Here is a 15,524-nt window from a genome sequence, read left to right on the forward strand (position 1 = left end):
GAGAGCCTGGAAGAATATCAAGATGAAAAGAAAAACTACAGCCTTTACTGAAAATAATTTTAAAAAATACCATGGAGGTCTTAATTTTCAAGAAAGACTTCTTCAGAAATTTACCTTGGAGCCAAATTCCCCTTTCTGCATCACACACCTCTCTCTGTGGATTGCAAGTGGAAGAATATGCATGCCTGGGGAAAAGATATGAGGAATGTTTTTAATTTTGTTAACTTAGACCTTCTTGTCACGGAATTTATCTAAACCTACTTGTTTCCTATTGGACTCTCATTCCACTGGGCAGTGTGTTGACAGGTGTTCAAGGAAGTGGAGTCACTGAGGAATTTTTATAGGAGTTCTCCGTAACAATAAAAGACACCTTAATATCTAATCAATTTTTTCAGCTCATTTCTTTCTAGCCAAGTGAAAACTGAAAGTAACAGGAAAAAGTCATAAAACTGACAAGGAAGGGCTGTGTGTTCAAGGTTGAGCACATCAACCCATCCTTGACAGTCTGTGAAATCAGCCAGCTGTGAAGCTGGACTATTAAAAGGTTTTATTTCCCCATATTACGTATAAGGAGATGTTGCAGGCTTCCCACCTGCCCTTCCCAAGGGACTTTCTCTTCAGAGCAAACTTCACGTTAAATGCAGGCTTAGTAATAAGCCTTAAAAAGGCTTTATGCATGTGGTACCTATTACAGAAACTGGAAGCAGTGCTATATCTCCTACAAGAGCTGCTTTGAAGCATAAGGCAAGAATCTGGGTCAAGCCTCATCCCTTTTACACTACAAAAGTACAATAGCCTGCATGCTTTGTGTGTTCTGTGTCCAGTCTCAGGACTGGATATATCCCCAGGATAACAAAGTGCTGCATTCATTTTGCTGAAACAAACCCAAAGTAACAAACAAATCAGCTGATGATACAAACCACTACTAACAATTTTCCCCATGTGGGTGCCAGGCTGTTTCTTTGATATTTAAAATGGTGCTTAGTCACATTTAGTCCAAAAATGATATCAAGTGTCATTCTGTTTCAGATAAACAAATATCTCACAGTAATACCTTCTCAAAACTCAACTCACTTTTAACCACTTTTAGTTTATAGATACAAACAACAGGAGTTCACATGCCTTTGGGCACTTACAGCAAAAAGCTTTTACTTTTTGTAAAGGGTCAACACACACAGATGCAGCAAAGTACTGTTGATGCAGAAAACTTTGTCATATTTAGTCAGTGTGTTACAACGGAGAAAAGCCATTTGGGAAAGGCTATGTCTTAACAATTCAACTGCATTTCTTCACCTCCACTGGCACTGCAGTACAAAAAAGTCAGCAAAGGATTCTTTGCAGAAAAAGAAAATAAATTAGAGCTGAGAACTTCTAGGATATTGTTATTACTAGATTCACTTTAGACATTCACATGAAGGAAAGGGAGAGCCTACAATAAAGGCCAACCCGGTAAATAAACAAAACACTGAATGTCCATATCTGCAGCTGGTCACTAACCAGAGCAAAAGCAAGGTGCCAAGCCTCAGCTCAGCAGCCTGCTGCGAGACTCAAAATAATAATAATTTAGAAGTGTCTATAATATTTAGATTTTGTTCTGTCTGAAGTTGTTTTCTAAAACTTCTTAATAATTTGTTTTGGGTTCTGGAGGGGTTCTCTTCCCATTGATTTTAAAATACCTGCCAGTTTTCTTATAATTCTACTCCTCTATAAAGTACAGAGGCTGAATTTCCACAGATAACCCAAACATTATTGGTTTTTCTCATTCAAACGTCTTGAAGTTTGTAACAGCCTTGGTTTCAGTTACTTGAAAAGTGATGACGAGTGCATATGAATGAATGAACTGATACAATAGTGCAGTAATGTTGTATTGGTAACCCACAGCCCATTCATACTGCTGATCCTTTAAGATTATTAAGATATAAGGGAATTTTTCTATATTGTTCATTACTTACGAAAAAGGAAAAAGAGTATTAATAGACTGCAAAATCAAACTTTCAGAAATAAGGAAATCATACATTTGCATTTGACCCAATTGCCTTAATTTTGACGTTGTTTATTGAAGCTAGGAATAAAATTGAGAAGTTGCAGAATGAAGGATACTTGGGAAAGCCCACGTTTCATACTTCCTAGTTTCAAAGTGTTGATTTTGTTACCAGACTGAACTTAATCAGGGCCCCTGGGAAGACAGAGTCCACAGTGAAGGCAATTGAAGATCATACCAGAACACGCAAACAAGACACTAAATTTAAGCTGGCTAGACAGACAAATACCTGGCATTTCCCAAATTCAAAGCACTTGATTTTCCACTCATAGAAAGAGAAAAATAAAGGAAGTGTGAGTTTCAAGTGTGTATTGCTAGTTTGTATTTTAAAGAAAGCCTAAATTCACCCACCTCTTCTATATCAATGGGATTTCAGTTCTGACTGCTTGTGATTGCTCCACAGAAGCCAGCTGACAGAGAAAGCCACACAGCTAGCCACACACACTGTGTGGAGAGAGCTGGTGGAAGAGAGGTCCTGGAGAAGGGCAGAGGAGGGAGCAGGACCATCCCACTGCTGTTCCAGCATCCCATCAGACATTGGCTCACCCTGTGCCGCTGCACTGGCAGCAGTGGAGCTACAGGCACACTGGCTGCAGTGCTGCCAAGCTGTCACAGCTTTCCTCAGCTCCACTTGACCTCTGGGATGCTTAAGATCTCTGCAAAAGCAGTTCTGTGGAACTCCTGCTTCCTCCTTTTTCTTCTACCACATTTGTATGTGCACATCCTTCACATAACTATTTCAAAGACCTGCTGGAAGCAAAAGAGATGTTAGAACTTCTCAGGATGGAGTAACAAGAACTTTTTGTACCAAAATGGGTCAGGGCTTCCAGATGAGCAGGTAGCACAGCTGCCACCTCAATGATTAAAGCAGTGTTAGGTATAGCCTACTTCAGTGCACTGGGTTCAATGAAAATTTCCTCCTGTGTTTTTTAGCCTTTCCTCCAGTGTACACCCACATATGGGGTAACCACTGCTGGTCCAGATTATCCGAATAAAAATGCTACCTCTGACTACAGGATGACAGGAATCCTAGGCAACTCTGTTATCCAGATTTCCTGAATGAATCAGAATTTTAAATGCGCAAATGAGTGCTGAACATCTGCCACATCTTTTACAGGAAGGAAAAAAGAATAATGCCATCATAATAGCACATTTCTCTCTCAATAAGCTTTGATGTCAGGAAACGAAGTATCCAAGTACAACTATTTTTCTAACTTGTTCACCTTTGGGGGTTGCCAGAAGGAGGTCTTTTTTGTCTCAGAGACCACTACAAAGTTTAGAAATGGAGAACAAGCGATCATCCGCATGACTATTCCGTGAAAGTTCTGGATTTTCCAAATGCTAGTTTACAGTCATATGTTTATTCATTTTTCCAGTCAGTGAGTATTAGAAAAATAAAAAGACAGAAAAACAGAGGTTATGCTAATAGTTCCCAAGTGACTATCAACAGCATCATGCAGTTCTGATCTCTGATGCAGATGGTGGTAGATTCTCTCAGGAAGCTGAAGAGGACACAGTTCTTAGACAGAGTTGTGGAATGACATAGAAGACAACAATCTGCAAAATTATTATAGAATCACAGAATCATAGAACGGCCTGGGTTGAAAAGGACCATAAAGATTATCTAGTTTCAACCCCCCTGCTGTGGGCAGGGTCGTCAGCCACTAGACCAGCGTGCCCAGAGCCTGGTCTATAAAGCCATATCAGCTATTGATTTTTAAGGAGTTCTTTGAATTATTGGTAGCTTTCAGCATATTCTAGCACAGACACCAACTCTAAGAGGCAGTAGGGAACTGTCAACAGAGCTGAAAAGCCCTTAGGTGAGCAAGTACATCTATCGCTTTTAAAATGAAGAAACTACCAAATTTTTGATCTTCTGTCAGAATTATTCTGTAGTTGAGGATTGACATTTAGACTGTTTCTCTTTTTAATTAGATTTTCTGTCTTAAGAAAAATCAAATCAAATTAGAAAAACTCTGTGGAATTGACTAATACTGAGAACAATGGCCTATTTTATAGCTCTGCAGCATGAGTCACTGAACTGAACAATGCAACGGGTAGTCTTCAAGTGGTGGAATAAATTCCATTGCTTCCTTGTTGGGTTGTTGACATTAGATAAACTATTCATAAACATTAAATGTAACAGGCCTTCTCTGTGATTTCTCCTTCTGCAAACTTCAGAAATTTCAGCACCAAACATAATACAGATTGATGAGCCATGACAAACATTAAAGGACACAAAATTGAACTGCTGGGTTGTCCTCTGCTTAAATCTCACAATCTTTACATATAATTTCTTTTTTGAATGCAGCCTGTATTTTTTTTTTTCCTGCTTTCCAAAGTAGATGAAAGGCAATCACTTGAAATGGAAGGACCTTTGGTATGTCCACTCTTAAGTTCTTCTGTATATACCTTTTCACACTGTGAGTTTATGCCTTTCTGTAGAAGCGAACCAGGTGAAGAGGGGGACTGGGCTCTGTATTTACACACTCTGTTTTTCATGTTATATAATTCACAAGGATTTAGTACAAAGCTGAGAAACACTGATGTGAGTTTTTTTGTTTTTCCATCACAGATCTTTAACTCTTCACTGTCTTTCTGAAAGTGCACCTTCAAAACTCCTTCTCGGGAGTTTTACTTTTTCATTCAAAGACCCACTGGGGAAGCTTACTCTAGTTCTGTAGATGCTCCATATTTTTCTCTCTATCTGATCTCCACAGAAAGGCAGCTTGGGATACTCTCTGTTGCTCTCATCTCTTTTCCAATTTCACCATGCACCTTTCTCAGACCTCATGTCACATGCCTCTGCAGTGTAAAAAGAGGGAGTGAAAGCACTACCTGGCTTTACTATTGTCATTCATCATGGAATTTATGTTTCCCCCAGATAGAGGTACAAAGTCAAATGCTCTACAGAAATCTATTATAATTAATGCTCCACCCTCCAGAGATATGAGATACCACAAAGAACGGAAAAATACAGACAAAACTCATTCTGGACCTGAACTTTTCTTGGGAGTAATTGCATAAGCAATACTGTGGCACTGAGCTTGAACTCTTCAGCTTTTCTGGATCCAAACTGACTCACATCGAATTATCTTAGCTCTCTCTTTAACCAGTGTACTGGTTGTTTTGCAAACCAAATCATCTTCTCATGCATGATGGGGAAATGACTCTTTCCTTTATCAAACTGGATGTCTCATCAAAAAGGATATTCAGGCAAAATGTTGAGATTTTGTTCCAAATAATTGAGTTCATTTTTTTCTTGACAAAGACTTTACAGAACATCAAAATAGACCAACCAAGGTCACTAAGAACATCCAGCCAACATCTCAGTCACCTCCTTCCATGAAAAACAGTGGTGATACTAAAGCCACCAACTTAAATAGCTGAGGACTTTGTCAAGAACACTGCATGCTAAAACAAGATAAAATCATTTTATCTCAGGATTGTTATCTAGTGTAAAGGAGTAAACCAAGAAACCTGCATCGTTATGTGCCAAAAAAGTTCACTGGAGAGAACTGCAGTACTTCAGGATGAAGGTTGCTCTCTGTGATGCACGGTGCCATCAGTCAGCTTTTGGGATACAAGATGTAGAACGTTTGGCATTTGTGCCTACAAACAGGATTGTTTGTGGATACTTTAAGGCGCTGTTTTATTTATACAGCCATATGTATTAAGTATGCTGAAAGAAATACATAGTGGAATGCATAATGAAAGAACTAGCAGGTTATACAGTTAGCATACGTGGCCCCCAGAACAAGTTAGTTGGTGCATTTTCACTCACTGGACGTAGTTAAATAAAAAATATACATTTCTGTACATGAAACTTCCCAGCACCACCTGCAGCTGTGAGCAGGAATCACTCAGTGACACTGCAAGGCTTCTGTTACGTAGGAGGCCAGCAGGGATCGTCATAATGATCCCTTCTTGTTTTAAAAGCTCAGAATGCTATATGTAATCCCTGTAATTAATCTAACTCCATAGGCTTCTATTTACAAGTCCGTTATTTTGGCTGTCTGTATCAGGAGAAATAACTAGTTGCAGCCAGTCAGAGTTTATTGAAAATAGGGAATTACTATTTGGAGCGAAGTCTGTTTCTAAAAAGCCTGCTGTGTAAGTCTCTGCTCTCTGGAAACACCAAAGTTGATCTCTATGACACATCCTATTTGCCGAAAGTTTACGGTAGATTGACTCATGCAGTTTTATGTTGTGCTCTGTTTAAAATACTACTTTTTTTTTTTTGGTTGAGTTGTAGCTGTTTCAGTGGTTACCTTTTGGTTTGATGGTTTGTTTTTATAGGGCAGAGAAAGTTTACCCAAATTACGAGCAGTTGCCAGTACTGCCTGAAGAAAAATGTCATCCTGACATTGATTTCTTTGGGGAATGAATCATGCAGCTATACAACTTTTAGTAATGCTGTCTGTCTAGATTTGTGATCTTTTTTCTTTCTTCTAGTGCAACGTTTGTCACTTGTAACAATGCGTGATGTCTGTCTTAAACATATTTATAGTTTACCCTATGTTTACTAACAGTTCTGCTCTGTGTCATTCCTGTCTGGCATATGCATCATCAGTAGATTCATTTCAGGATGGAAACCTGTAATTTCACTTTATATTTTGTCCATATGCATCATTTTTGTGGCTATCTTTTACCCATTATGGGGCATTAAAAGGAGGACTCCTTAATGATAGAAACCATAACATGTCCCAAATATAGCACAACAGGGATAATCATAGACAGAAGTTTAGAGGTATCTTTGGTTTTGACAATTAATGACTGCCTGCATTAAAGTTTTAATCCATTGCATCACATAAAAAACCACTAACAAAAAGCAATGGCACATTCCTTCAGAGTTCCCTTGAGCTCAGCTAATCCAAAGGAAATCAAAATGGCCAAACCTTTAAATCAGCACAAAAAAAAAACCTAAATAATGAATACAGTTTTATGGATTACTTCAGGTCAGATCCTGCTCTCTTGAAGTGCTCCACTTAGGAGAAAAGGTTGAGCAATAAAATCAAAGTAGCAGATGTTTCTAGTCTGGTTTTAACCCCATGCAATTAGAATAACAGACAAATAATAACGTCTCGTTTTCCCATCCCTGTTTTCCTTTCAAGATTGCTTGATTTCATTTTTTTCTTGCTCCATTATTGTGTGCTGTTGTTATTTATGAATTGCTGGTTCATACAAATATTTGGAGATATGAATCCATCATACTTTTACCATGACGTTTAGGGCCTTTCAGTCAATAAACGTCAACTCTGGTCTCCTTGGAAAACAGTGGCTCAGAATTTAGGATGTGCCTCCATCACTCTCCTCACCACAGCATGAAGAGACACTCGCTGAACGCATACACGTGGCATGGGATGACAGCAGGGATGGTCATTGCATCTGATGGAGTCAGCAGAGAGTGGCACCAAGGCCCTGGCATCCACACACAGGGAAGACTCACAGTGCATGACTCATTCCTCACCGCAGATCCTCCTTAAAGGAAAGCACGTGCTGTCTGTGAATAACTTCCTAGTGCTAACAGGCAGTAATTCCTTTCCAGATCAATTCAGTCTAGAATTTAAAAATAAAAATTTTTAAAAAAATTATTGCAGAAAAGAGGCCAGTTTCAGCTGGAGAACTGGCATAGAAGCAACCAGCGGGATGCCAATCTAAATCCACTCGCAGTGCTCATCTGTACCCTCATTAAGTTGGCTTCCCACTCCTGTGAGCAGGCATCATGCCATCCTATGGCATAGGCATCAGAGCAGGGAGCCAAGCAACTGTGCACACACACTGAGCAAGAAAGGCAGGAGGCCAAGCCCAGCGACAGGAATGCTGCAGCATGGCTGGAGTCTCTGCACAGATTCAACAGTTAATGGACCGTGTCAGCAGCATGAAGCTGGAAGTACCTCCGAGCTCAGCCAAGCAGTCTCCTCCATTGCCTGAAGTCATTTTTGTCAACAAGAGATCAGGGCATAAACTGCGCAAGAAGAGGGAAGAGAGGAAAAAGAGGGATGGGAGATATCTTAATGGTGGACTGTGCGATCAAGCTCTGCTTTCCCTTTGCATGGTCCTTGTCCTTGTGATCAGGCTGTTGGTTTTCGGGAAGAAAATGTATCTGATACATGATGCGGCACTGTGGATGCTTGCATAGCAAAACTCTTCTGCAATATAAAGACAGGGACCAGTTAACATTAAAGGCAGCTTTTTACCATTAACCCAGCTCTTCACAAGTTCAGCTTTATTCTGAATTGCTTCTGCCTAGTGATGGCCTAAGGGTAAGACCTCTTCACTACAGCATAGGACAAAACCCTGCCAGGATCAACTGTTTCACCTCACCACATGCTGCTCTGACCAAACTGCAAACACCTAGCAGGGTATGACTTTTTCCTATCCCTTTGACTGAAAGTGACTATGAACATTATAACAAAGTTGGAAACTCCAGAACACTTGGAGAAATGACAATGCTACACAATGCTTTACTGATAGTGTTGGACAAAGTCCAACATTGTCCTTGGAACCGATTTAATATTATTTCTAAACTCATAAATTCCTTTGAAGACTGTCATAAAAGCCCACATATTAAACAAAGCCACGCACCAGATTTTGGTGATGAGAAATAGTGGGCTGATTTATGAGCCTTTCTTCTGTATCTGTGTTGCCAGAGAGGCCAGAGAGGAGACAGATTAAAAAGCAAAGCACCCAAGCATATGTCACTTTCTATGTGGGGATGAGATAAATGCAAACTTGAAGTTAGGAGAAAAATGCCTTGGAGAAAAATGCTGGAAACTCAGTGGTTCACAACATGTTCCCATCAATGGCAGAACAATTGCTACTCAGAAATTTTTCTATAAGCCCTGTAGCTCAAATTTATCCTTGCCAGGGATGGCTGAACAGCAGTTCCAAGCAACATGTTTTACTCCAAATGGTAGAAGTCATAGCAATCCTTTTAGCCAGTCCAGGCTAGTGATGTACTTTATATGCTAACCTACTTTTAAACTAAAACCCAGTGCTAATGGCTCCACACTGTATGGGCAAACAAGTATCTGCAGTTCAGAGACTTGCATATAAAGTGGGGACTGGAATGCAGCCTTCCATTTCTCGAAGCTCAATGGTCAGATGCTCCAGAGATGCTAGCAATAATCACAGAATCACAGAATGGCCAGGGTTTGGAAGGGACCTCAAGGATCATGAATCTTCTACCCCCCTGCTACATGCAGGGCCACCAACCTCCACATTTAATACTAGACCAGGCTGCCCAGGGCCCCATCCAATCTGGCCTTGAATATCTCCAGGGATTGGGCATCCACAACCTCTCTGGGCAGCCTGTTCCAGCACCTCACCACTCTCTCTGTAAAGAATTTCCCCCTGACATCCAACCTAAATCTTCCCTCTCTCAACTTAAAACTATTTCCCCTTGTCCTGCAGTTATCTACCCTTTCAGAGTTGATTCCCCTCCTCTTTGTAGGCTCCTTTTAGGTATTGAAAGGCTGCAATGAGGTCACCCCACAGCCTTCTTTTCTCCAGGCTGAACAAGCCCAGCTATTTTTCTTTTTTAATCTCTCTTCCTTACACAAAACCTGGAGATGTAAAATGTCTAATTCGTTACCAAGTTTAACAGTACTGCTTTCTGAGTATGGACCGGGTGAAGGTTTTTTTCCTTTGGGTTTGTTAGGATGTCAAGCAGAAAGCATGTCACCTCCCCTTCACTGCCAAACAGTCTGGCAGCCAATACAATAAGTAGGAAGGTGGGAGAATGAGGTTCAAAATTTTCTTTTTCTTGCCAGAAACACACCCACACAGACATGAAACCAACATTACGATACATGTTACACAATACTGTGCATCCCCAGATACCAGGGAAGCAGTACAGAAGGTAGGTGAGAGTTTACTGAGCAGGACAGCAGATGTCTGCACACATTTGGTAGCGGGCTTCAGGAAGTGAGCAGAGCAGGGGCTCTTAGAGCAGCAAGGCGGTCCCTCAGAAACAATAGGCAGTCTCTGTCATCATTGGAGGTGTTCAGCAGGACAGCAGAAAAAAGGTCAGGAATGCCTGTTGCAAACTGTGAACATATTACAAGCCCATGGGCTAAAAGAAGGAGGTCTTCAAGATTCCTCTGGCCTCCTGTGGATCCTTTTTATTATGTCCCCCTCCTGCTAGCTTCCCTGTATCCTTGCCTTCGCCTTTTACCAGAGGAGTTCATGAATCCTGCAGGGCAGGTAGCTGCTCCCTAGTTTCCTGGTTTCATTTGTCTCTTTTTTTGCAAAGTGCTGAAGAAAGTGGAAGAAGCTGCTTGGCTCTAGCTGTGTTTGGAATGTATGTGGCAGAGTTTGAAGTGAAGAAGAAGGGGGGGGAGGGGGGGAGAGGGGAGTGGAGAAGAAACACTCTGTAAATCTATATGATCTATAAATATGTGTGTTCAATTAGAAGGTCAAATGAGTAATGCAAACCACCACAGCTGAATGACAGGAGCAGAAGACTAAGAACTGAGACCCCCTATAGGACTGATAAGCTTATGCTTTTAAGTTCTGTCAGTGTTCAAGACAAACAGGTTTCATATGAAATGCACAGGTCAGCACAGGATCTGGGTACCATTTACTCACGTGATTGTACCCTGGGCACAAGCTTGATGTTTGCCTTCTCCTGTGAATGTCTCCTACCATCACACAGCTTTCTCTGCAGCACCCTAAAGAGTTTACCACTTCACGAAAGGGTTGAAAGTGAGCTGGTAAGCAAGGCTCAGTTTTACACGAACACAAGACTTCACACAGGGCTTCAGCAGTATGTACTTCAAAATCAGTCACTCTTCTGTTCTCTTAAAATGTTGAAGAGAACAACATCAACCTTTTTTATTTTGCCATGATGGAGAATATTTCTATCTTTTTGCAGCAACTCATGCTCAATTTTACTGCTAAGCTAGAAGCTTAGAAAGCAAATGCAAAAGACTGCATGCCAGTTCTATTTCAGTTCATATAAATGTGTTTAGGTCTGCTTCTAAATATAAATACTTCCATTAGTCATGCAATTCCCTGTATAATTGCTTGCATTAATTTTTTTAGAGAGCAGCCTCTAAGCAGCACGGGAAGGCCACAGCTGGGTAGGACAGAAATGTGATTCCAGGCTGAACATCACGTTTGGCTCTCCTTTCTTCAGCCCAAAATACCAATTCTACAGTAAGCACTGAGGATATTTGAAATTCAGAGACTAAGCACTACGACACAAGGCATTATGTGATCTCTAGAAGTAGTGTAGGAGAGTTTTAAAAGACAGAAATGCCTGAGATAAGAGTGTAAAAATCCAAGGCCGGGTAAATGACCACAACCTCTCATGTGTAAACAAACAGTTAAATTTGTGTCAGGGAGCAGCGTGCTCAGTTTTCTGAAGAAGACATGTTTCCCAGAAGGAATTACATAAATATTTATGAAAATGAAGCAGGAAATATTTTCCCAGGGTAGGGCACTGTTCAGCACTACATCAGGTCAGCAGAAGCCGGGGTTTATTTTGTCAGTCTTCCCCTGGAACTGAATCATTACCCTCCTGTTTGCAAAAATCTGTTCTGACACAGGAAAAGGCTGCACTTAGATAAACACAATTACAAACCACACTGAGTATTTCACTTTCTATCGCATCTCTAAATACATTTCTGAATGCCTTACTTTTTTGGACAGCTTCTCTGAGTGATTGTATAAAAAATAACAATAGGTATCTGTCTCAGGCTTCTCAGGAAGTCTGATGCCCTATGAGTAAAGTCAAAGGCATCTTCAGTAAAATTAAAGCCAGCAGACTAACTGTCAGAGAAGTATTCTCATGTGTTTAAAACACATGAGCCAGTAAATTTTTGCAAAGAGCAAAAAAATTGGAAGCATCAAGATATAAAGCAGTACTACCTGAGTAAGCAGAAGTTGCATGCAATCAAGGGACGTTTAAAAAACAAGGTACAGTGTCTGTTTAGCACTTCACAAGAAACCCAGAAGCTCTCTCAATCTATGGTCTGACCAAGATCCTTCTGAGATTTTGGTACTGAGCAGCCGTCTCGCTCCCTGGGCATGAGCTGTCTCCAAATCCCTCCTGGCTTGCAGCAGACAGGCTCTTCCAGCTGGAATCTGGTCAGCTTTGCTGTTTAAAAGGTAAAAAGATGAAAGCAGAAGGAGACAGGAGGAGTAAAGGAGAGGTAGGAGCACCCCAAAAAGACACTGTCAGCCCCAAGTTTCTCCAGAAGAGCCATCCCTGAGGCACACCTGGGAACATTCAAGACCAACCTCAAGATACCAAACTCAGCAGAGTCAAACTCACTTGCAGGAAACCAGTGGCACTTCTATGTCTATATTGCTGGTGCTAACAAAGCACCTCAAATATTCAAGAAAAATTGCTCCAACTCATTACTGTCCTTTCAGCTCTGTTTACTGAACATAGAAGCAAGGAGATTTTGGAGAATGATTGTCTTTGTTCGGCTCTTTTTGGTAGCCATTTGACAGCACATTAAGGTCCAGTCATTGCTTATGTCTTATTCAGAGGAATAACAGTGGTGAAGTGTGTATTTACGGGATCAAGGAGACAGTGCATGGTATCAAACTAAAACTGATAGTTTATAAAATAGCCTTAGGTTTACTTTTCTCCCTACATTTGGCAAACTACATGGTACTGCTTTTCCTCTTTCATTCTCTCTAAGCTTTGCCATCATGATTGATGCATCTACTATGACTTCCTGATACAGTCCGAATCATCATGATCTGTTAATCATACAAGGAGAACAAAAAGCCACGTAGGAACCCAAAGCAGAGAAATGTTATCCTTTTTTTCTTTTACTTCAGACACCCCCAGGATTATTCAATATAGTGAGGAACAGAAAAGTTCTCCTTACTACTATATTGGGGGTAGAAAGGATGCCAGCGTGACTTCCAGCACTTCTGATTGGATCAACCCATGGTAATAGGCAGCATGTATTAACATGGAGTTCAGTGACATAGAGTCTGGGACTGTAGGAATTATTAAAATTTGCTGTAGATCTGGACGTCTTTTGATGAACACCATTTCAGGATGTTGTCTGTACTCCTTCTATCTACTGTAGTTTAACAACTAGTATCTGAATATCCAAGTGGAGGCAAAACAACCTACCACAGAAGTACTTGAGATCCAAGGAGGAATAAAGGTTACCCATTTGCTGCACGACTCAAAGCAACAGAATCATTCAGGATTTTCCTTTCTGCCTTCTGAAGGTTCTTGTAAAACATTTACGCCTTAGGAAATGTTTGTTTTATGTCTTTTATGTCTGGACAACACTGCCTAGTTTGTTTTTCTCTCCTGCCTACAGACACTTCCTAAAGCCTGATTCAATAAGAATTAACATGCACAATAGGCAGTGTGCCTCATTAAATCTCCATCAGCGCTGAGGCTGCTTGAGGATTTTTCGATGAAACTGGTTTGATAAATATTGATTTGCCAAAATCCAAGCTTTTGTGCTAGCATTATGTTGTGATGGATTTCCTGTTAAGGCCGATTTCCTAGCCTCAGGATAGGATTTCTGGTCCAACATACAGGAAGACATAACTGATTATCAAACAGCCCAGTAATAAGGCTATATATCCTTAAGGCTGTAAAAAACTAGTTTGAATTATGGAGAGAAAAAAAATTGGATCTCCTACATTTTAAGTAGTTCTTGTATATATTAAATTTTATTACTAGCTATGTATTTAGAGTTTCTGTGAATTTCATGGAGGAAAAAAATTGTAGGGATTTGATTTTATTTCTAATGTGAAATGAGAACATTCGAAAATGATTGTTAACAGTGTAGTATCAAAAAAAAGCTATCTGTTTTGTTCCAGTCAGTAATTTAACTGGTTAAATGACTAGTTTCCTCCCTTACTTAAATATACCCCCCTTTATCACTGATATATAACAAAAAATTCTCTGCAAGTCTCACAGTTTTGTGGAACAGATAGCATCATTCACGTCATTTTGGCAACATTTCCCAAAATGCCTCCTCCAAAGCTAAGTACACTAGCTTCCCACTCCTACACTCTCTATTCTTGCTCTTACATTGACCTTCTGGTCACAAAATGGAAAGTGAAGAGAAGAAGAAGATAAATAAAGCAGATTTACAGTGTACAAGTCAGAGGCACAGTGCCCAGTGCAAATCACAGAGGAACAAGTTTATTCTTGGTACAGCTCTATCCATCTCTAATCCCAGCATTCACTTCTCTAGCTATGGTGTCTGTTATGAAGGCCACATTTGAAGGTGTTAGTTAGATTACATTCTTTATGGATGAGACCACTATTTATTTATGAAAAGTACTGTACATAGTTTAACAAAAGAGTTTTGAAAAGTGAAACAGTCTCTGACCAGAAAGAAAGAGGGAGAGGAGCTTCTTGACCCTTCCTTGGGCTCTGGCCAAATTTCATCCCACATAAGAGCTTGAAATCAAAGCCTTTCTGCAATACCTTAAAGAAAAGTTAGCCACTTTCACACCAGTATTGCTACTTTTTCTGTCCACTGAAAGACTAATGTGTGAAACTAAGGAACTAATATTGTCTAAAATAATGAGGAAGGCATCTCAAAAGCTATTATTACAGGAAATACATTTTTTATCTGAGATGGAAAGCAAATACACACGCTAATAGTACTAAAGTACTAAAGAGGTGCTCTGCTTCATTGTGTAAGAAATCAGAAGTTAATGAAACTCCTGGACAGATTATAAACAGTCATCTCCTCTTTTATGCTTCCTTGTTACTGTGTTCTTACTAAAAGAAAGCTGAAGGCTGCTCTAGGAGGATGGATGGATAGCTGTGAAAGTTCCTTCCAAAATTATACCTATTGGTGTTGCATGCTACCCATTCCTCTATGCTTGAGGGCTCCTACACCTATTTTCAAAATCCCAGCATCCTGCTGAAAAATTGACAGCTAACTTATGCAGATTTGAAACAGTGACATCTTCCATGGCAACCCAGGAAAAAAAGCAAAGACAGTATGGCCTTGAGGCATGTGCTATACCATTATCCTGATATATGGTCTCTTCTAGTTTGTGAGTAGAGGGGAAAGATGGTATGGGAGGACATTCTGCACTCATTCAATCTCACCCTACTCTGGATTTAACGCTGTAGTTTGTCCTTCAGTACTGCGTCTAATAACAGAATTTGGACTTAGAGAAAACATTGTGGAAAAATTGGTAAACATAAAACCATCGTTTGTGGGTTTCTGGCTCAAAAATCCTTGTTAACATCAAACTTTCATCCCTCATATGCTGGCTTCTGGTAGATGACATCCAAAAGCAAACTGCACCAGAGACATCCACCCACAGCAGCCTCGGAGCTAGTCCATCATCCCTAAAGATCTCCTTGGCAGAAAGCTCTCATGGGAGTCTCTTCACTCGTTATAAGGAATCTGAATTATTTTTACAGCAAAAAAACAGCTACAAGTGTCCTATTACTAATTAGTATCCACTTGGATAAAATACCACAGTCTTTTGTCTCTTGAGTGAAAAGCTGGGTATAAAGAAT

The sequence above is a fragment of the Meleagris gallopavo genome, chromosome 3, assembly GCF_000146605.3.
Source record: "Meleagris gallopavo isolate NT-WF06-2002-E0010 breed Aviagen turkey brand Nicholas breeding stock chromosome 3, Turkey_5.1, whole genome shotgun sequence".
In the NCBI taxonomy this organism is placed as follows: domain Eukaryota; kingdom Metazoa; phylum Chordata; class Aves; order Galliformes; family Phasianidae; genus Meleagris; species Meleagris gallopavo.